Source organism: Schistocerca piceifrons, chromosome 7, assembly GCF_021461385.2.
Source record: "Schistocerca piceifrons isolate TAMUIC-IGC-003096 chromosome 7, iqSchPice1.1, whole genome shotgun sequence".
NCBI classification, from domain to species: domain Eukaryota; kingdom Metazoa; phylum Arthropoda; class Insecta; order Orthoptera; family Acrididae; genus Schistocerca; species Schistocerca piceifrons.
Genome location: NC_060144.1, coordinates 326,657,943 through 326,682,177, shown reverse-complemented (window position 1 = coordinate 326,682,177; position 24,235 = coordinate 326,657,943). Strand labels below are relative to the sequence as shown.

The following is a 24,235-nucleotide window of genomic DNA, read 5'->3' as shown; positions in this document are numbered from 1 at the left end:
TCTCAACACCGAAGTTTTTGAGATTCCCGTTTCTCGCGCAATTTGTCTACTACTGATGTGCGGATTAGCCGCGACAGCAGCTAAAACACCTACTTGGGCGTCATCATTTGTTGCAGGTCGTGGTTGACGTTTCACATGTGGCTGAACACTTCCTGTTTCCTTAAATAACGTAACTATCCGGCGAACGGTGCGGACACTTGGATGATGTCGTCCAGGATACCGAGCAGCATACATAGCACACGCCCGTTGGGCATTTTGATCACAATAGCCATACATCAACACGATATCGACCTTTTCCGCAATTGGTAAACGGTCCATTTTGACACGGGTATTGTATCACGATGCAATTACCGTCCGCACTGGCGGAATGTTACGTGATACCACGTACTTATACGTTTGTGACTATTACAGCACCATGTATCACAAAGCGAAAAAAGTGGTCCAACTAAAACATTCATATTTCTTTACGTACTGCACGAATATGTAATAAAAAATGGTGGTTCCTATTAAAAAAACGCAGTTGAGATCCATTTGACCTATGGCAGCGCCATCTAGCGGGCCAACTATAGCGCCATCTGGTTTTCCCCTCCAAGCTAGACAAGTTTCGTTCTTTGTAGTGTTTTCGTTTGATGCTTATTTCGTGAGATATTAGGCCCGGTCACTATCAATGGCCGCCCTGTATACAGGATGAGTCAGGAGGAAAGTTACATGCTTTGAGGGGTGACAGTACTCGTGATACTGAACAAACAACTTTTTATGAACGTATGCCCTATTTCGAATGGTTTCCGAGATAGAACACATTTAATATCACTTTTTTACGTTTCTCTTGAATAACTCGAAAACCGCAATCTCCAATTAAGACGTGTCGCAGTACAAAATTAAACTACATTAAATTTCCTACAAAAATTTCATATTCATTTTTTCTCTAGAACTAACAGTTTGTGCGAAGAGAGCGTGAGAATGTTGAAAAACTTGCGCGACGCGCATACGCTGTGTGTTACGTAGTTTTTGTTGGCCAATTTGAGGTAGTTTCCCGACTTGATGGACAACAAGTGTCCCGTATCAAACTGTTCTCAACTTGCTGTACACTACTATGGTACGTTGTAAACAGTGACAATGTTTGAAAGTACAGAAAGTAAATATCAATGACTATTAAATGTGTCCTGTCTCGGAAAACATTCGGAATAGGGCTTAACTCCAAATGAAGTTTTCTATTCAGCATCACGAGTACTACCACCCCTCAAAGCATGTACGTTTGCTTCTGACTCACGCTGCATAAAAAAGGTATTTGTTTCATCTCCAATGTTATCTTATATAAAAATAAAAACGATGAGGGAATACTTTTTTTTTTTAATCGAATGACAAGTCTACATGAAAAATCACAGGAACTGGAAAACAGAATTTTTTATATGTATAAAAGGTACAGTGTTAATTAGAAAACTAATTCTAGAAACGAATTTGACACAGACAATAAGAAATTCAGCCTTCAGTTGCAAGGTAAAATTTTTTTAGTTTACCTAGGTTTAGATGCCAATAATGGTATCTTATTCAGAAGCTATAAATTAACCCATACTGACATACATTTAAATACATCACCAATCTAATGATTTCATAATAAGGAAAATCGTGATACTTTACAAAAATTAATTTTTTTTTTTTTTTTTTACCTTGCAACTGAAGGTTGAATTTCTTATTGCCTGATCAATTCATGGTTGCTAAAGCGCTGCATTATGTTAAAGATTTGTGAATTTGACACACTCTCTTGTAGATGAAAATGGTAAGTAATGAAGTCGGACTGTCAATATCTAGCTGCCGGATCTGGCACGTGGGCGGAACCTGTGAAAAAGCAGTCACGGCACAGAGTGATTTGCCGCAAGGCGGAAATCGTGGCGTGCGAAACACACAGCAACTACCAGCGAACGCGCAGAAGTCGATGCGCATGCGCGCCATCCCGCGCGTAACTACAAACGGAACAGCCACCTTCGTCAGTGGATTGCGAGCTACCGTCACTGCAGGTGCACGCCGCGCCCTCAGCCTACCAGGTGAGCTACCTACGGCGTTTAACCACAGCGCTCATGCGAATTCTACTCCGGAAATGTCCGAGTACCGCCGTACCTCGTTGTTGAACAACGCGTGGAGGTGTCGTACCGATGTCGAAAAACTTGCAGAGACATCATTAGAAATACTCTGCGTGAACTGCCGCGTCATCTTATACTTAAAATGCTGAAATACTAAAATATCCGATGTTTCGTCCGTTTTGCAGCGGCCTTCCTCATGTTGTAGATTAATTTAGTCGGGGAGTGGGTGCTCCAGTTTAACCACATACACGAGGGTAATCCCAAAAGTAAGGTCTCCTATTTTTTATAAGTACATAGACCTGTTTATTTCTACAATGATTTGCAACAGCTTACAGCTTCAACATTAGCTATTTTTCGACATGATTACCATTTCTGTCTATGCATTTTTGTAGACGCTGTGGCAGTTTTTGTATGCCCATGTCATACCAGCTCGCCGTCATGCGGTTCAGAAAGTTATGAACCTCTTCTTTCACCTCCTCGTCAGAGCTGAATCGCTTTCCGGTCAAATGTTCTTTTAACTTAGGAAACAGGTGATAGTCACTGGGCTCCAAGTCAGGACTATGGGGTGGGTGGGTGATTAAGGTTCACTGAAACTGTTGCAGGAGAACAACAGTTTGCCGAGCAATATGTGGGCGAGCGTTGTCACGGAGAATGGGTACGCTCAACATTCCTCTTCTCCGGTTCTGAATTGCCCGTTTAACTTTTTTCAGAGTCCCAAAGTACCTGTCAGCCTTAATTGTGGTCCCAGCGATTCAGCTCCGACGACGAGGTGAAAGAAGAAGTTCATAACTTTCTGAGCAGCGCATGACATGGGCATACAAAAACTGCCACAGCGTCTACAAAAATGCATCGACAGAAATGGTGATTATGTCGAAAAATAGCTAAATGTTCAAGCTGTAAACTGATGTAAACCATTGTAGAAATAAACAGGTCTATGTACTTATAAAACAATAGGAGACCTTACTTTTGGGATTATCCTTGTACATCTCTACAATGCAAAGCAAGGTGAAATGCATGGCAAACAGTACTTGCCATGGTACCACTTATCGGGGCATCTTCCCGTTCCATTAAAGGATCCAGGGTGGGATGAATGACTGTTTAAACACCTCCGTGCGTCTTGTAAGTAACTTAACCTTGTCTTCACGGTCCGTACAACAGCGATTCGTAGATGTGTTGTGCAATGTTCCTGAATTCCTCGCTCAATACTGGCTCTTGGAACTTACGTTCGTGACTGACCTCAGTCACCTGGGATGGGGCAGTTTTTACTGTTGTTTTTAACAGATTTTTGGAAAATCGTATCTCTGTAACTGTTAATGCAATAGAACATGTCGTTTCATTTGAAACGGGCCGGCTGAAGTGACCGAGCGGTTCTAGGCACTTAATTCTGGAACCGCGCGACCGCTTCGGTCGCAGGTTCGAATCCTGCCTCGGGCATGGATGTGTGTAATGTCCTTAGGTTAGTTAGGTTTAAGTAGTTCTAAGTTCTAGGGGACTGATGACCTCAGATGTTAAGTCCCATAGTGCTCAGAGCCATTTGAACCATTTGAAACGGTGGAAACTGGTTTCTATAATCTTAAAAAACTTATTGTGAAATATTAACAGTAGCAGACATACAAAATATTTTACTGGTTCACGTTTTTATTCCAAAGAAAAACTTGTATACGCCGTTCTTACACATAATTTGACAAAGCGTGGTTTGTTTTAAAACAGTCTGGAATACAAAAAGCTACATCTCAATTTGGACACCACTATGATGTATCGTTTCGGCACGTTCCCTTTTTACTGATATCGGAACACGCTTTGCAGACACATGTTGGGTGTGACTTTTTTATGGTACTTGTTATTCCAATAGTTGTTTTACGAATATTCATTTAGCCGATACAGTGTTTTAAATCCTCCACCACATAATTTTCTTTTATGTATTACTTACCTGAGCATTCGGCCTGGATCAGTATCAGAATCATCAACTTCTCCTCCTGAACTAGAATCGCGGAGTTATTCTTCCAGGACGTTGAAGAACATCGCTATCATCTAAATTCCCAATGCCGAGCAGAGGGACAACCAAGATACAGGTAGCAGACGGAAGTAGTATTGGACTCGGCACACAGCAGAAGCATGCAAAGCGCTGTTGTGGAGTACAGATAACCAAGAAATTTGAAAACTGCGTTGTGAAGACTATGCGAAGACCCTTCCTTGTGCAGACTACATGGCTACCGACAGAGGGCAGGAGGTAGAGAAGGCCGTTATAGCTGAAACAACCTGTTTTAAATTACATCTTTTTTTGTCTCCAGTTTTGCCCGACTGTTAAAACTGTTAAAAAATCGGTTAATGAAATAACAAATTTTTGTTTTTTTTACTGATGTTATAGTTGAACTTCCTTATAATATTACCATATTGCCATAATATTACAGTGGGACAGCTCGTGTACACCGTCGTGATTTCTGTGGTATGGTCATATTCCTCGTAAGAAACATACTTCTCATGCTAGCGACAAATGTATATGTGTGTACCTCATACATAATGTCATTTTCAACTTCAGTTAGCAACAAGATTTTTCAGAATGAGGTTACTGCAGAAAGAGATCTGTTGTAATATGGCAACTTGGCAACAATAAGTATAGACTCCTCACATCGTTGTTACCTTACGACAGTCATACTGCAATAGCGGTGACAATCACAGAACTCCTCAGCAGCACACGTTATGTTGTTTTCCATAAGAAATTGTTACGAAGTGCACGCATTTTAGAATAGCATGTACAATAAAAGGAAAGTTTTAACGGTGGAAGAAAAAGTGAATGTGAGTCATGAAATCGAGAATGGAGCTAAAGAAGTCGATGCGTGTCGTCAATTTGGCCTCGTAAATTCCACTCTCGAAGCGATTGGAAGAACAAGGATAAAGTTGTTACTGCGTTTGAACAAAATGGATCTAAAAATAAGTGGTTACCAGAAGCTGAGCGGAGCGACGTGGATGAAGCGCTGCTTAAGTGGTTTACACAACATAGGAGCATCAGTGCACCCATTAGTGGCTCTCTCCTTATGGTGAAAGCAGAAGAATTCGACAATATATTAAAAGATGAGGAATTTGGACTGACAGATTCAAGCAACTTAAGATGTTGAAGTCGACAGTATCAAATGCTTTGCTGAAATCTAAGAAGCAAATGATGGTCGCTGCTTGTCTATCCATGCCAAATTTCAGGTCATATGTCACCTTCATCAATGCGGATTTTGTGCTTCGATGTTTACGGAAACCCGATTGGTATTAGTCTAGTAGGTTATTAGTAGTTAGGTAGTTGGTGAGCTGGTCATGGACTACATATTCTAAGGCTAAGCCCTAAGATATATACTATTTATTGCTTGCACAAACCGAAATATACTTCATGTCACTTAATTGAAACTATTTGAACAGCATTACCAGCAATTACCCTAATTTATATTGCATTTCCCTCACTACGACGCACTTTCAAAATGAGCACAGAACATAGGACTATAACTCAACCTATCTAAAACCCAAGCGGTACTTGTTGGTCACTCTAAGATCATTAGCCCAAAACATCGGGAATCCGTACCATCTCTACTCCTAAATGGAACAAATATCAACTTCTCTCCCTCAGCAAAGAGTTTGGGAGTAATAATAGACGAAAATCTAAATTGGACAGAGCGCGTAGCTGCAGTGTGCAAACAAGCATCAGCATCCCTTCATGCTCTTCAAAAATATAAAAACTCTTTCCTTTCGATCTGTAAAAGAAATCAGTACAAACGCTTATACTCCCAATCATTGACTAAAGCGATATTCTCTACAAGGTCTCTCTCAGGAAAATTCGCGACTTCGGTGACCATGAATGCCTGCGTCCGATATATCTGTGACGTTCGACTTTTTGATCATATCTCACCAGCATATGCACAAATGTCCTGGCTGCGTGCAGACAAACACAGAGATTTCCATACACTCTGTCTCATCTACTGTCTTATAAATGTACGCTGTCCCTCACATCTGTCCTCGTCCTTAACGCTCATGTCTGAACAATATGACAGAAACACACGTTCCCATCATAATAAAATCCTCTCTGTTCCACTACATCGCTCAGTCACCTTCTCGAAGTTCTTTACAGTAGCAGTAACCCGACTGTGGAATAACCTCCCTCGTTATATTAAAGAACTTAAAACCACGTCCGGCTTCAGAAAACAGTTAATGACGTATCTGCTTAAGCACATGAATGTACTTCACCCCATTATTTCCTTCTTTCCTACTAGATCTTCTTCAGTTCCCAGTTTTTTCTTAACTGATGCCGCCTTCTTAAATCTCCCTGCCCCAAAACTCGCTGTACCAGTAAACAGCTACCTTATACACCAATATATTAATGTACATCTGCACAAATCTTCATTGCAATTGCCAATTTTTCTCATGTTTACCATTACTATTTCATTTTTCCTTTTACTGATACCAGTATTATTATTGCTTTTATCGTAATTTTTATGTATAGCATGTGTCGTAAAAATACTGCCAGTATTTACTTTATTAGGTCTTAGTCATCATTATTTATTCATATTGTCACTAGATTAAGCTATTTTTCTTATTCAAACTACTGTCATGATGTAACTATGATGTGTAAAATGCTGCTTGTGTGGAGCACTGGTCCGATGTAAGAGAGTACCTGCTGGCGTTCATCTGGTCAGGTTAAATAAATAAATAAATTAATAAATAAATAAACGTCAGGGCATTAGTTTTGGTAAAGTGAGCGATGATGCCTATAGTGTGAACACTGAAACAATCCGACAATGGCTCACTACCGTGTCGCCTACAATTCGTCACGGGTATGCAGACTGTGACATCTTTAACGCAACGAGACTGTAATTTTCTTTAAACTGACACTTTACGAACCTCTGAAATTAAAGGGCGAACAATGTGGTAGTGGTAAGTTATCAAAAGGACGAATAACAGTTCTGATTTGTGCTAACGCAGGCGGAAAGAAAAAATTGCTCGTGATAATTAAATAAAAAAATCCTGGGTGTTTTAAGGATGTGAAAAATCTGATAGTGCACTACAGTGTTAATAAAAAAATCCTGGATGACCTCCAAACTCGTTAAAGCTGAAATAAGGCGTTGGGATCGGGAGCTTAGAAGTCAGAAAGGGAAGACACTGGTTCGTGTTGACAACTGTCCAGCATATCCTGCACTGGCGAGGAGAACATTAAGCTTGATTTTCTTCCTGCAAATACGACAAGGTTTTTGCAGCCCATGCACCAAGGGGTAATTAGGAGTCTGAGATGCCACTATCGTAAACTTATGTTACTGAAAATGATACAATGGATTGAGAAAAAGCAGGGTTATTCTGTTACACTGATGGATGCGATCGGACGCATTACCAAGGCTTGGAGCCGCGTCACTGCCCAAACCATCTGTCATGCTGGAATCACGACTGAAAGAGTAAATGCTGCCAAAACTGAAGACAGGTTCGATGACACTGCATTGCTGCCAGAAGTTGCAGTAACTGAGATATTCTCAATCAGTGCGACTATGAAAAGCATACAACATTTGATGACATTGTTACAACCGAAGCGCAAACTGAAGACGAGATTGTACATGAAATGAAGAATCAAGGCCACAGTGATCATGATGTGAGCGAATAAGATGAAGAAGAAAGAAATAAAGTGCTTATCCCTACTGTGAGTTACGCTTTAGAAGAAATTAGAATTGTGAACATGTGCTATGAAGCTAGGGGAAGGAGCAGTGAAACTGCATATGAGATAATTAACATTTCACGTAATTTTAAAGTGTGCATTGGATAAATAGACATCAGAGTAAAATCACTGATTGCTTCACTCCTAAATAAAGAAGTTTGGTGTGTCCTCGACATACTGCTACATACAAGGTGGTCCACTGATCGTGACCGTGCCAAATATCTCACGAAATAAGCATCAAACGAAAAACCTACAAAGAACGAAACTTGTCTAGCTTGAAGGGGGAACCAGATGGCGCTATGGTTGGCCCGCTAGATGGCGCTGCCAATGGTCAAACGGATATCAACTGCGTATTTTTAAAATAGGAACCCCTATTTTTTATTACATATTCGTGTAGTACGTAAAGAAATATGAATGTTTTAGTTGGACCACTTTTTTCGCTTTGCGATAGATGGCGCTGTAATGGTCACATACATATGGCTCACAATTTTAGAGCATTCGGGAGGACGACGGTTCAATCCCGCGTCCGGCCATCCTGATTTAGGTTTTCCGTGATTTCCCTAAATCGCTCCAGGTAAATGCCGGGATGGTTCCTTTCAAAGGGCACGGCCGACTTCCTTCCCCATCCGCCCCTAATCCGATGAGACCGATGACCTCGCTGTCTGGTCTCCTCCCCCAAAAACCAACCAACCAACCACAATTTTAGACGAACAGTTGGTAACAGGTAGGTTTTTTAAATTAAAATACAGAACGTAGGTACGTTTGAACATTTTATTTCAGTTGTTCCAATGTGATACATGTACCTTTGTGAACTTATCATTTCTGAGAACGCATGCTGTTACAGCGTGATTACCTGTAAATACCACATTAATGCAATAAATGCTCAAAATGATGTCCGTCAACCTCACTGCATTTGTCAATACGTGTAACGACATTCCTCTCAACAGCGAGTAGTTCGCCTTCCGTAATGTTCCCTGACGCATGTTGGCAGGCGTTGTCGGTCGGTTACGATAGAAATATCCTTCAACTGTCCCCACAGAAAGAAATACGGTGAAGGTGCTGCTTCGACGACCAATGCACCTGTCATGAAATATGCTATTCAATACCGCTTCAACCGCACTCGAGCTATGCGCCGGACATCCATCATGTTGGAAGTACATCGCCATTCTGTCATGCCGTCAAACATCTTGTAGTAACATCGGTAGAACATTACGTAGGAAATCAGCATACATTGTACCATTTAGATTGCCATCGATAAAATGGGGGCCAGTTATCCTTCCTCCCATAATTCCGCACCATACATTAACCTGCCAAGGTCGCTGATGTTCCACTTGTCGCAGCCATCGTGGATTTTCGTTGCCCAATAGTGCATAGACTATTATGCCGATTTACGTTACCGCTGTTGGTGAATGACGCTTCGTCGCTAAATAGAACGCGTGAAAAAAGTCTGCCATCGTCCCGTAATTTCTCTAGTGCCCGGTGGCAGAACTGTTCCCGACGTTCAAAGTCGTCGCCATGCAATTCCTGGTGCATAGAAATATGGTACGGGTGCAATCGATGTTGATGTAGCATTCTCAACACCGACGTTTTTGAGATTCCCGATTCTCGAGCAATTTGTCTGCTACTGATGTGCGGATTAGCCGCGACAGCAGCTAAAACACCTACTTGGGCATCATCATTTGTTGCAGGTCGTGATTGACGTTTCACATGTGGCTAAACACTTCCTGTTTTCTTAAATATCCGGCGAGCGGTCCGGACACTTGAATGATGTCGTCCAGGATACCGAGCAGCATACATAGCACACGCCCGTTGGGCATTCTGATCGCACTAGCCATACATCAACGTGATGTCGACCTTTTCCGCAATTGGTAAACGGTCCATTTTAACACGGGTAATGTATCACGTAGCAAATACCGTCCGCACTGACTGGAACGTTACGTGATACCACGTACTTATACGTTTGTGACTGTTACAGCGCCATCTATCAGAAAGCGAAAAAAGTGGTCCAACTAAAGCATTCATATTTCTTTACGTACTACACGAATATGTAATAAAAATGGGGTTTCCTATTTTTAAAAAAACTCAGTTGATATCCGTTTGACTTATGGCAGCGCCATTTAGCGGGCCAACCATAGCGCCATCCCCCTTCAAGCTAGACGAGTTTCGTTCTTTGTAGTTTTTTCGTTTGATGCTTATTTCGTGAGATATTTGGCTCGCTCACTATCAATGGACCACCCTGAATACTCTATTCATATAAGCTTAGGAGTGAATATAATACTGTTATAGCCAGATTCCACTGTATTTCCGCCAGTAAACGTAGACTCCAAACAAAGATTGAAAACTTCTAACGAAGGTGAAGCACAAGAAGATCTCGATCAATGTGAAGTTGAGTCTGTAGCAGAAATCGGTTTCAGTTGGCGAAGATGAAGGAGAAGGGCGGAGCGACGGCGTCGGCGAAATGTCGCAAGTTCGTGACTCTCCTGCATCGTCACTTTTGAATGGTATCAGTTTTTCACATTGAAGCAAGCACTAAAATAAGGGTTCAGTTATTATTCCAAATAATGTTTATGGGTATACCAAACAAATTTATCTTCTCATCCAAGGGACATAGTCGATGTTTTCTCTCCTTGTATGACGTCGCAAGTTTGTTGTGCCTCCTCCCGGTTTTATTCTTCTAAAGGAAATGGATCGTTGTAAATATTTCACTGCTACCACTCTTCATAAAATACTTCCAAACGCCGGCCGCGGTGGTCTCGCGGTTCTAGGCGCGCAGTCCGGAACCGTGTGACTGCTACGGTCGCAGGTTCGAATTCTGAATCGGGCATGGATGTGTGTGATGTCCTTAGGTTAGTTAGGTTTAAGTAGTTCTAAGTTCTAGGGGACTGATGACCACAGCTGTTAAGTCCCATAGTGCTCAGAGCCATTTGAACCATACTTCAAAACTAGGAACGGTGCCATTCTGCAATGCAACCAATGTCCGAGGACGACAGTGAGAAACTGTCATACGGACCAGTTGGGGGCAAGTATTATACATCGCACATACACGCGTACTGTCTACATTCCGATTCTTACTTCATGTTTTTGTTGCTTGTTTCTAACTGTTTACGGTGTTATTAAAATATCGCTTATCGCTTTTCCCGTTCTCGTATTAAGACCCAATATCTCAAAGCAGTGGAAATGTCATAAATAAATGTTATTCGTTTGTAAAAATAGTTTTATTTAAAAGTCAAATATTTTAGAACTAGATAATTGATATGCCGGTTTTTTTACCCAATTTTCTAGAAAAAAATGAAAAAAGGAACTGTCATAACCGAGACCAAACAAATACAAAAAAATAGTGGTTATTCAGAACTACAATACCGGTTCGGTTTTAACCGGTTGGTTTTTGCCATCTCTAACAGGAGGCGCAATGTCGGCTACGAATTGTTACACACAGCGCGACCAAGAGTCGGGCGCCATCCGCCTCACCATCTGCCGCTGCCCGGGTTCTACTGGGGCTCCGTCAGGATTTATTAAGCTGTGTTACACAGGTTAATTGGCGTCTACTTTGGCGTCACACTTCGGCAGTATCCTCGGAAGCGTCGCACGAGTGTCCTGTAAGCTGTTTCCTGTGTGGACTGGTTGCATTTTCTCTGTATTCTACAAATCTGTCGTAGACTGAACACTGCTTTACATACGTCTTAGCCTATGTAATCGTTCCATTTCACATCCTATACAAATTAATGCATTCAGTTATTCGTACGGGTTGGCCGATTCCAATTGTGACTCACTGACTTTGAATTCATAGGATATTACAGTTTTTTGCCTTGTAAAATGCACTGTTTTACATTTTTGAACGTTTAAAGCAAGTATTCAGTTTTTGCACGTCTTTAAAATCTCATCAAGATCTGATTGAATATTTGTGAAGCTTTCTTCTGACAGTACTTCATTATAAATAGCTGCATCGTCTGCGAGAAGTCTGAGGTTACTATTAATATTATTTACCTGGTCATTCAAGTGGTTCGAATGGCTCTGAGCACTATGGGACTTAACATCTGAGGTCATCAGTCCCCTACAACAACTACGTAAACCCAACTAACCTAAGGACATCACACACATCCATGCCCGAGGCAGGATTCGAACCTGCGACCGCTGGCCGCGGTGGTCTAGCGGTTCTAGGCGCTCAGTCCGGAGCCGCGCGACTGCTACGGTCGCAGGTTCGAATCCTGCCTCGGGCATGGATGTGTGTGCTGTCCGTAGGTTAGTTAGGTTTAAGTAGCTCTAAGTTCTAGGGGACTGATGACCTCAGATGTGAAGTCCCATAGTGCTCAGAGCCATTTGAACCATTTGAACCAACTAACCTAAGGACATCACACACATCCATGCCCGAGGCAGGATTCGAACCTGCGACCGCTGGCCGCGGTGGTCTAGCGGTTCTAGGCGCTCAGTCCGGAGCCGCGCGACTGCTACGGTCGCAGGTTCGAATCCTGCCTCGGGCATGGATGTGTGTGATGTCCTTAGGTTAGTTAGGTTTAAGCAGTTCTAAGTTCTAGGGGACTGATGACCATAGATGTTAAGTCCCATAGTGCTCAGAGCCATTTGAACCTGCGACCGTAGCGGTCACGCGGTTCCAGACTGAAGAGCCTAGAACCGCTCGGCCACAGCAGCCGGCACATGGTCATTAATAAAAAGTATGAACAGGAAGGGTGCCATCAGACTTCCCTTGGGCACGCTTGAAGTTGCTTCTACGTCTGTTGATGATTCACCATACAAGATATCTTGCTGCTTCCTTCCTACCATGATATTCTCAGTCCAGTCACAAATTTCGTTTGATATCCCATATGGTCGTACTTACGTTCCTAGCGGTGTCATAAAACCACCAACGACAATATTCTTAGATTATCTGGCCCTAAAGTACCACCGGTATCGCTGAAACAACCGTTATATCGTTTTTTTTTTTTCAACGCCGGTTTATCCTGAGTGCTGAAACCTCTGAAAATAACCGGTTTTTGAAATAACCAATTTTCGGTTCTTTATTTCCGATATTTCCTGTATTAAACGTAGAAATCGAACAATGACTGAAAAATTCTGACTCCCTCAATTTCAAGATACGTAGAATGAAGATATTAAATTAAATAGGTAAATAAAAGGAACCCCTGTCCGTCCACCATATGCTGCTTTTCTTTGAAAGTGATAAATAGAATACTAGAAAAAAATCACCGGTATTCTCCCACTGTGTCTAATTTTTTAATTTTTTGAAACTCTGCTCAAAAATCATATTATAATCGAGGAACGTACCACTATTTGGGTGTTACGTATAGCCAATGCTAAAGGGTGAAAACCGAGGCTGAAGAACTACACTAAAGCGCCAAAGAAACTGGTATAGGCTTGCGTATTCAAGTACAGAAATATGTAAACAGGCAAAATACGGCGCTGCGATCGGAAACGCCTATATAAGGTAACAAGTTCAAAAAAATGTTCAAATGTGTGTGAAATCTTATGGGACTTAACTGCTAAGGTGATCAGTCCCTGAGCTTACAAACTACTTAACCTAAATTATCCTAAGGACGAACATACACACCCATGTCCGCTGCTACAATGACAGGTTATCAAGATTTAAGTGACTTTGAACGTAGTGCTAAAGTCTGTGCACGAGCAATGGGACACACCGAGGTAGCGATGAAGTAGGGATTTTCCCATACGACCATTTCACGAGTGTACCGTGAATATCAGGAATCCGGTAAAAAATTAAATCTCCAACGTCGCTGCGGCCGGAAAAAGATCCTGCAAGAACGGGACCAGCGACGACTGAAGAGAATCGTTCAACGTGACAGAAGTGCAACCCTTCCTTAAATTGCTGTAGATTTCAATGTTGGGCCATCCACAAGTGTCAGCGTGCGAACCGTTCAGCGAATCATCATCAGTAAGGGCTTCCGGAGCCGAAGGCCCACTCGTGTACCCTTGATGACTGCACGACACAAAGCTTTACGCCCCGTCTGGGTCCGTCAACACCGATGTTGGTTTGTTGATGGCTGGAACCACATTGCCTTGTCCGACGAGTCTCGTTTCAAATTGTATCGAGCGGATGGACGTGTGCGAGTATGGAGACAACCTCATGAATCCATGGACCCTGCATATTAGCACGGGACTGTTCAAGCTGGTGGAGGCTCCGTAATGGCGTCAGGCGTGTGCAGTTGGAGTGATATGGGACCCCTGATACGTCTAGATAAGACTCTGACAGGTGACACCTATGTAAACATCCTGCATCCATTCATGTCCATTGTGTATTCCGCCGGACTTGCTAAATTCCAGCAGGACAATGCCACATCCCACACGTCCAGAATTGCAACAGAGTTTAAACAATCCCGCTGGCCACCAAGCTCCCCAGACATGAACATTATTGAGCATATCTGGGATGCCTTGCAACATGCTGTTCAGTAGAGATCTGCACTCCCTCGTACTCTTACGGATTTATGAACAGCCCTGCAGGATTCATGGAGTCAGTTCTCTCCAGCACTACTTCAAATATTAGTCGAGTCCACGCCACGTCGTGTTGTGGCTCTTCTGCGTGCTCACGGGGCCTCTACACGATATTAGGCAGGTGTACCAGTTTCTTTGGCTCTTCAGTGTATATTTATCATGTTAATTCGTCCGTTTTCAAAAGCTTAAGCAGATAAAGGCATATTATGCAGACACAGGAAACAGTTCAACTACTTTCTACTTTTACTTTAAACTATGTGAATTGTTAAGTTTTTCTCCTTGTATGATGTTGCAAGCCGGCCTGTGTGGCCGAGCGGTTCTAGGCGCTTCAGTCTGGAACCGCGCGACCGCTACGGTCGCAGGTTCGAATCATGCCTCGGGTATGGATGTGTGTGATCTCCTTAGGTTAGTTAGGTTTAAGTAGTTCTAAGTTCTAGGGGACTGATGACCTCAGATGTTCAGTCCCATAGTGCTCACAGCCATGTTGAACCATTTTGATGTTTCAAGCTTATTCTGGCTCGTCCCATTTTTAATCTTTTAAGGCAAACGGGGCATTGTACTTCATTGATACCGCACTTTTTAAAATACTGGCAGAATAGGTACGGTGCCATTCTGTATTACAACTAATGTCCGACGACAACAGCAAGAAACTACCATGTAGAACTGATGGGGTAAGTCTCGCACTCTACATGTACGTGCGTACCGTTCAGTAGGCCGCGCCACGTGCTAAGAGGTACATTATTGTCTCAGCAAATCTGTACCAATTTTATGCCATGTGTTTGTTGCTCGTTTCTGTTAGCATTGTTATTGAAATGCCACTTATTACTGTTCAAATTTTCTACAGTAACCTAATCTGTCAAGCAATGAAAATTTTAGGGTTAAAGATTACTCGTTTTTTCAAAATGGATTATTTAAAAACCAAAACTTTTAGCACTGCTTCTATGTATACTTGATCTCTCGGTTTTTTGCCCAGTTACAAATAAAAAATAAACACCGTATTAGAAATGCTCAAATGTGTGTGAATTCATAAGGGACCAAACTGCATAGGTGATCGGTCCCTAGACTTTGTTGTTGTTGTTGTGATCTTCAGTCCAGAGACTGTTTGATACAGCTCTCCATGCTACTCTCTCCTGTGAAAGGTTCTTCATCTCCCAGTAACTACTGCAACCTACATCCTTCTGAATCTGTTTAGTGTATTCATCTCTTGGTCTCCCTCTACAATTTTTACACTCCACGCTGCCCTCCAATACTAAATTGATGATCCCTTTATGCCACAGAATATGCCCTACCAACCGATCCCTTCTTCTAGTCAAGGTGTGCCACAAATTTCTCTTCTCCCCAATTCTATTCTATACCTCCTCATTAGTTATGTGATCTACCCATCTAATCTTCAGCATTCTTCTGTAGCACCACATTTCGAAAGCTTCTATTCTCTTCTTGTCTAAACTATTTATCGCCCATGTTCCACTTCCATACATGGCTACACTCCATACAAATACTTTCAGAAATGACTTCCTGACACTTAAATCTGTAAACGATGTTAACAAATTTCTCTTCTTCAGAAACAGTTTCCTTGCCATTACCAGTCTACATTTTATATCCTCTCTACTTCGACCATCATCAGTTATTTTGCTCTCCAAATAGCAAAACTCATTTACTACTTTATGCGTCTCATTTTCTAATCTAATTCCCGCAGCGTCACCCGATTTAATTCGACAACATCCCATTATTCTCGTTTTGCTTTTGTTGACATTCATCTTATATCCTCCTTTCAAGACCTTGTACATTCCGTTCAGCTGCTCTTCCAGGTCCTTTGCTGTCTCGAACAGAATTACAATGTCATCGGCGAACCTCAAAGTTTTTATTTCTTCTCCATGGATTTTAATTCCTACTCCAAATTTTTCTTTTGTTTCCTTTACTGCTTGCTCAATATATAGATTGAATAACATCGGGGATAGGCTACAACCCTGTCTTACTCCCTTCCCAACCACTGCTTCCGTTTCATTCCCCTCGACTCTTATAACTGCCATCTGGTTTCTGTAGATATTGCAAATAGCCTTCCGCTCACTGTATTTTACCCTTGCCACCTTCAGAATTTGAAAGAGAGTATTCCAGTCAACAATATCAAAAGCTTTCTCTAAGTCTACTAATGCTAGAAACGTAAATTCGCCTTTCCATAATCGAGCTTCTAAGATGAGTCGTAGGGTCAGTATTGCCTCACGTGTTCCAGCATTTCTACGGAACCCAAATTGATCTTCCCCGAGGTCGGCTTCTACCAGTTTTTCCATTCGTCTGTAAAGAATTCGTGTTAGTATTTTGCAGCAGTGGCCTATTAAACAAGTAGTTCGGTAATTTTCACATCTGTCAACACCTGCTTTCTTTGGTAATGGAATTATTATATTCTTCTTGAAGTCTGAGGGTATTTCGCCTGTCTCATACATCTTCACCAGATGGTAGAGTTTTGTTAGGCCTGGCTCTCCCAAGGTTGTCAGTAGTTCTAATGGAATGTTGTCTACTCCTGGGGCCTTGTTTCGACTTAGGTACTTCAGTGCTCTGTCAAACTCTTCACGCAGTATCATAAATCCCATTACATCTTCATCTACATTCTCTTACATTTCTACAATATTGTCATCAAGAACATCGCCCTTAAATAGACTCTCTATATACTCCTTCCATCTGACTGCTTTCCCTTCTTTGCTTAGAACTGGATTTCCATCTGAGCTCTTGATATTCATGCAAGTTGTTCTCTTTTTCTCCAAAGGTTGGTTCAAATGGCTCTGAGCACTATGCGACTTAACTTCTTAGGTCATCAGTCGCCTATAACTTAGAACTACTTAAACCTAACTAACCTAAGGACATCACACACATCCATGCCCGAGGCAGGATTCGAACCTGCGAGCGTAGCGGTCGTTCGGCTCCACGCTGTAGCGCCTAGAACCGCACGGCCACTCCGGCCGGCTTTTTCCAAAGGTCTCTTTAATTTTCCTGTAGGCAGTATCTATCTTACCCCTAGTGAGATAAGCCTCTACATCCTTACATGTGTCATCTAGCCATCCCTGCTTATCCATTTTGCACTTCCTGTCGATCTCATTTTTGAGACGTTTGCATTCCTTTTTACCCGCTTCATTTACTGCTTGTTTATGTTTTCTCCTTTCATCAGTTAAATTCAATATATCTTCCATTACCCTAGAATCTCTACTTTACCTACTTGATCCTCTGCTACCTTAAATATTTCGTCTCTTAAAGCTACCCATTCTCCTTCTGCTGTATTTCTTTCCCCCATTCTCGTCAATCGTTCCCTAATGCTCTCCCTGAAGCTTTCTAAAACCTCTGGTTCTTTCAGTTTATCCAGGTCCCATCTCCTCAAATTCCCACCTTTTTGCTGTTTCTTCAGTTTTAATCTACAGTTCATAACCAATAGATTGTGGTCAGAGTCCCCATCCGCCCCTGGAAAAGTCTTACAATTTTAAACCTGGTTCCTAAATCTCTGTCTTACCATTATATAATCTATCTGAAACCTGTCAGTATCTCCAGGCTTCTTCCATGTATACAACCTTCTTTTATAATTCTTGAACCAAGTTTTGGCTATGATTAAGTTATGCTCTGTGTAAAATTCTACCAGTTGGCTTCCTCTTTCATTTCTTCCCCCCAATCCATATTCACTGTTGTGTACATAGTTCCGCGTAGTCAGCGCGTACACAACTTTCCCACTAGAGCGCGCCCCGCTAAGCACAACAGCGCAGGCGCAGCGCTCATCCGTATCCTCACTACGAGATGGCGCTGCCATAGAGACAGACCAAATTCTGCTTCCGCCGATCCGCTTATTAATATGTAACGCAGTCAACGAGATTGCTACTAACGCAGAACCTTTTCTCCTCGCGGATCACACTCGCGCAGTGATACACGAACGCGCGAGGTATTATAACGAGTGTACAGACCTCCGATTAGTCAGTCTGCATGAGTCTGTACCAGTCTGCATTTGTGTGCACCAGTTTGTACCAGTCTATAGTCAAGTTTTAGTCTGTGCCTGATAAGTTTATCATATTCTTGTACATAGCCAATGTAGAGACACATTTGTCAAGTATCAGAGATATATGTGAGAATAAGATTAACGTACCAATACCAAAGGAACTTCAGATTGTCAATTGTAAATAGCATCCAGAACCAAGTTAAGTAATTTTTATGCTTGTTATTATTTTAAGTAATGTGTGTGAAAATTAATCAAGTTCTGTTTAAAATTGGTCACCGTCGATCTGCTACTCTAAGCATGCTAGTGGCATTTCTATTGTCTGACCTAATGGTAGAAGATAAACACTCTACGATAAGACCACGAGACATATTGCTGACACTCGCCTACTTAGTTAGAGCGACATGTCAAATAATTTGATGGGGTGTGTACTGAAGGTACCACACCACATTCACCTACTACATTTCCTTCTCTCCCTTTTCCTACTATCGAATTCCAGTCCCCCATGACTATTAAATTTTCGTCTCCCTTCACTATCTGAATAATTTCTTTTATCTCATCATAAATTTCATCAATCTCTTCGTCATTTGTGGAGCTAGTTGGCATATAAACTTGTACTACTGTGGTAGGTGTGGGCTTACGCACTACTCAAACTAAGTTAAACTAACTTATGCTAAGAATAACACACAAACACCCATGACCTAGGGAGGACTCGAACCTCCGGCGGGAGTGGCCGCGCAGCCCGTAACACGACGCCTCAGACCGCGCGACCACTCCGCGCGGCCCGTATTAGAACTGAAACCAAACAAATGCCGAAAAATACCGGTTATTCAGAATTAAAATACCGGTATAGGTTTTAGCCGGTCGGTTTTTCCCATCCGTAATAAACTGGTCGGTGTTAGGATTGAGGGAGGTGATGCTTTGCAGGCTATTCGTGGGTTACACGGCCTGCTGATAACTCGTAGGGAAATGAATCAACGACAGGTTGTGGGGAGCCGTGTTTCCCCGCCGTTAGTCGCGGAAAATCGACGCCAGTTCTGCAGTCGCTGTTTGTTTAGCTCGTAGCGACAGTGCCCGCTGGAGCCGCTGACCCGTATCACGCTCGGCACGTCATACTGGGATTGCTGTCAGCCGTGGAATCGGGAGCGTGTAGCCGTCCTCTCTACCGATGCTGTTAGGCTGCTTCAGGATCTTAAATCCTCATCGGACTCTGCTGCGACCGGACAAACCAAAATCACATGCAGAACTGGTTTCGAGTTTACGCGACACAACAAGCTTTGTAAGCCTCGAATACTCTGCTACACGTCCCCTCAAAAATGGTTCAAATGGCTCTGAGCACTATGGGACTTAACATCTGAGGCCATCAGTCCCCTTAAACCTAACTAACCTAAGGACATCACACACATCCATTCCCGAGGCAGGATTCGAACCTGCGACCGTAGCGGTCGCGCGGGTCCAGAGTGCAGCGCCTAGAACCACTCGGCCACCCCGGCCGGCTACACGTCCCCTCCCTCTCTCTTAACACCTACTAGTCGTTTTTAGGGCCAATAAAATCGAAATTGCGGACTACTGTGGTCACATGATGCCGTTAAGAATCAATATACTGAAGCACCCAGCCCCAGCTAAATTTGTCTACACCCGATGAAATCAGTCGAAACGTCGGATACCTTAGCATTTTAATTATCAAATGGCTCTAAGCACTATGGAACTTAACATCTGATGTCATCAATCCCATAGAACTTAGAACTACTTAAACCTAACTAACCTGAGGACATCGCACACATCCATGCCCGAGGCAGAATTCGAACCTGCGGCCGCAGCGCCAGCGCGGTTCCGGACTGAAGCGCCTAGAACCGCTTGGTCACAGCGGCCGGCTTTTAATTATCGTATAAGATGATGCGTCAATAGTCCTAGAAGGATTTTAAGGAGATTGACACCGACTTGAAAAGCCTGTTGGCATGTCTCATGCACCCATGATCAGAAATATGCTAATAGCCATAAATAAAAAGCCAAACTGCTGAGGTGCATTGTTGAACCAGTTGATTATAAATCTTATTGCGAAACATAATAACAGAGTACTCTGCCCGCACCTGTTGCCAGATGGAACAACACAAATACGTCATCTTGAATCCGCTTTCGGCAGTGGTTGTACGCGGTCGCACCACTGTGACCGTTCCGCTCTTTTGTGCTGACGCTCGCTAGCAGGAGAAACTTATGGGTACTGGTCTTACAGTCACACTATGGGCACGAAATTTTAAAAAATTGGGCACGAAATTTACCCTAAAACTTGCCTTTCCGTATGGATATGAACAACCAAACTTGATCGAAACTCTCAACAGGTTTTATGATATACTTGATTTGAGACATAACGAAATTCTTGGTTACCTTTCCGATTTTGTCGGTAATGCTGTATCTGCAACGAAACTTGTAATCGAATAATGATTCAGAAAGGAGTTCAGCGAAGTGACGTAATTCTGGAGGTGGAGGAGACAACATTGAAATCTGCTATGCGCAGTTAGGTCTGCGTTCAGTTAGAGTATTGAATTTCCCATTTGAAATGATATTCGAACATTCGACGGATCCTAGCGCCGGTCGGCACGATTATACAGGGTGTATCAAAAAGAATCATCCGATTTTTAAAAAATCGTAACTATTATGGTATTTGAGACATGCGCGTGAACAACGTACTGTTGGAATCAGCAAACTATCGAGTTTTGAATGTTTCCTGTTTGCTAGCAGCAGTGTGTGGCCACTTCACTTCTAGTAAAAATGCCGTCTGGACAACAGAAAGCGTTTTGTGTTCTACGTTTTTGCGCAGTGCTGGTCAGTAATAAATGTCCGGCGTGACTTTCGTACTAGGTATGGTGTGGAACCTCCTACAGGACAGAGCATTAGACGATGACATGGACAATACTGAGAAACAGGTTGTTTCTGTGTAAAGGCAAATCGCCGGGCCGTCCCCGAGTGTCAGACACAGACGTCGAACACATCCGCCATAGTTTCAGGAGGAGTCGGCAGAAATCCGTTCGCCGTGCAGCTCGACAGCTCACCATGTCCTTGATGTCCGTCTGGCTTGTGTTGCGTCGACGTTTGCACATGAAATCACACAAATTTTTTAAGTCAAAGGCTTACTGAACGATGGATCGGTCGCACTGGACCAAATGATTCAGCGTTACGTTACTGGCCTCCAAAGTCACCAGACCTGACTGTATGTGATTGTTTCTTGTGGGGGTTTGTAAAAGACTTTGTTTATGTGCCTCCGTTACCAACAACAATAAATGAACTGAGACATCGCGTAACAGCAGCTGTGGAAGCTGCAGTGTGGAAACAATTTTAATGCCGCATTGACATATGCCGTGCATCTCAAGGGGGAAAAGGTATGAAAAAAACTTTTTGAGTTTCCCGTTCATCAAGAAACAAAATTCATTGTATATGTTTATTAGTTTCAGAAATATAGACTTGCCAAATCGGATGATTCTTTTTGATACACCCCGTATAAATGACAGCCTATAAATAGCAAGAATACAAACACTTAACGTCGAAAATGCTGTCACGAATGTGAAAATAGATTTAAAGAAACTTGTGCCTTCCTTTGTATGATACAAGGCGTCAAGGTGCTCGTGGAATACGAGCCACCGCGGACGTGCGTCATTTGCGGCTTCATAGGACATCTAAAAAGCGGATGTCCGCGTATCAGACCGCAACTTCATGAGCGACACAATGAAGCAGGAAGAACAATACACTTGTACCTGCTAGTACGTCCGCCGTCGCCAAGCGAAGAGTTGCCGGAGCGAGTACAGCGGCGCTAGCGGAACTCGGTACGCCAGTAAACAACATAAGTAAATCGCGAGCATCCTGCCACTAACAAAATTCAAGTACGATGGCGTTCTGAAAAGTTATGCCTCCGAACTTTTTATTCTATTCTCAATATCGGTTTACGTATTAATTGTCATGCATATTACTCGGTCAACTTCCCCGTTACGCTGACGCAACATGCAACTCTGTCACTAGAAGGCTGCGAATTCTAGCCTGTAACATGGCGATGTGTAACGTAACTATGTCGGTGCGTGGGAAACATAGTGTTACAATCTAGTTTCTATTTCGAAGAATTCGTCCACGTATGGAGCATCCTTTCCTTCACAGTGAGAATGCGTGAGCACACACAAGGGCTCCGAAATGTACAACAGTCCGATGCCTTGGGTTCACTTTCATTGATCATCTTCCATACTGTCCCGACTTGGTCCCATCCGATTTTTACCTGTTTCCAAATCTTAAGGATACGTAGACTTCACTTTGACGATGATGAAGCGATGCAAAGGTGAATTTGTGGCTCTGTTAACAAAGTCAAACATTCTACCGTGACGGTATCAACAACCTGATCTCTCGTTGAGAGATATATGTTCGTCACTATGGCGACAGTGTTGAAAAATAAATATGAGCACGTGAAGAATAAACATGTAGAACACCGATAAAATTTGTTTGATTTAAAAAGATTTAAAGGCATTCACACAAAAATTTCATAGGTAATACTTCTCAGCACGCCCTCGTAGACAGAGGGAAGAATCTGACAAACACCAATTTCATTCTGAAGACTCAGGCCGCATGGGATTAGCTGAGCGGTCTAGGACGCTGCAGTCATGGACTGTGCGGCTGGTCCCGGCGGAGGTTCGAGTCCTCCTTCGAGCATGGGTGTGTGTGTTTGTCTTTAGGATAAATTAGGTTAAGTAGTGTGTAAGTTCAGGGACTGATGACCTTAGCAGTTAAGTCCCATAAGATTTCACACACATCTGAACATTTTCGAAGACTCAGGACACAGGCTTGCTATACACCGTACGTAAACATCCAAGGAGAAGGAAGTTGATCACAATATGACCCACAGCAATTTTGAGACACTGAGTACTCACACGGAAACTTGTGCAGCGACGCCATCAAGTGTAACCGAGAGTCCCGAAGAAGGTGACAAAGAGACCAAAAACGCCAACACGTCAATAGGAATGCCGACCACTGACAAAGATCATCATAGGTACCAGCGTGCGGATGCCAAACGGATGGCGTGGATGCACAAACCGATGAAACACTAGTGATAGCAAAGAAACTAGAACGCATGAAGAATCTAACATTCAGCGTGGTGTCTGTTTGTTCTAATTCGTGTCTCCCTACCACTTTCGCGCAACGGCGCTCTGAGCGTGTTTTTTAGGGAATTGACTAGTTTGAACCTGGGACCTGTTGCTGGTAAGGAGACGCCAGACCACACGACATGTAGACTTCAGAAGAGTTCAGTGAGACTAGCGATGACATAATCAAATACTTAATGATTTCAGCGTCAGCTCCACTGCACTCCCTGTAAAAGAATCGTTATACTAACTAAATTTAGTGGAAGGGGTTCAAGGCTTTCCTATTTTTAGTTAGCTGGTAAAATAACGTCGAAAAAGCAGTTAAGTTTACCATTGGAAATTTTATTCTACTCACAAAACATTGTTTATAAATTGCACTATTGATAAAAGGAAATATTTTAATAAAGGATGATAAAAACCAACTGCATTCAACAAAAATGTGAACGAATATTCCCTGAGTGGGTTTCCAAGTTCTACTATGGATCGAAGGATGACCTATGCCATATCACATCTATAATATAGGTTTACATTAAGTTTCACAAAAGAGAAAACTATCATAATGGTCTACAGTGACCCTCAATTATCTTTAATTACTTATCTAACTTGTCGTAAATTACAGTGGCTGATGTGGCTTCTCAATAATTATATAACAGAAAAATCATCGCGTTTCAGATTTTAACTTATGTAGCAAATGTGAATACCATGAGCTTCAATTGACGATCGACACTAGTATTACGTAAAAAGGGGATGTAACAGATGAGACTTCCGCAGTTCTGAGTGAAGCCTTATGCGCTCAAAAATGTGGCATCGCGTGTGTTCATTACCTTGTCGGTGTTTGTCAGGGGCCGGCGGGCGGCACAGCTCCACACACCTCGCCGTCTCGGAAGCAACTCCTCCTAACTTCTCCTTACTACAATTTACTGAAGTTGATTTAAAAAAA

At 42.6% G+C, this 24,235-nt stretch overlaps 1 protein-coding gene across 2 annotated transcripts in view; it reads left to right on the top strand.

Annotated features, from left to right (window-relative positions):
* Window positions 1-1,996: 1,996 nt before the first annotated feature.
* LOC124805273 overlaps window positions 1,997-24,235 on the top strand; it is a 116,408-nt gene continuing 94,169 nt past the window's right edge. For both annotated transcript variants that reach the window (XM_047265784.1, XM_047265782.1), the window contains exon 1: window positions 1,997-2,042. The gene's annotated coding sequence lies outside the window, so the exon portion shown is untranslated. The remainder of the gene's footprint in view (window positions 2,043-24,235) is intronic.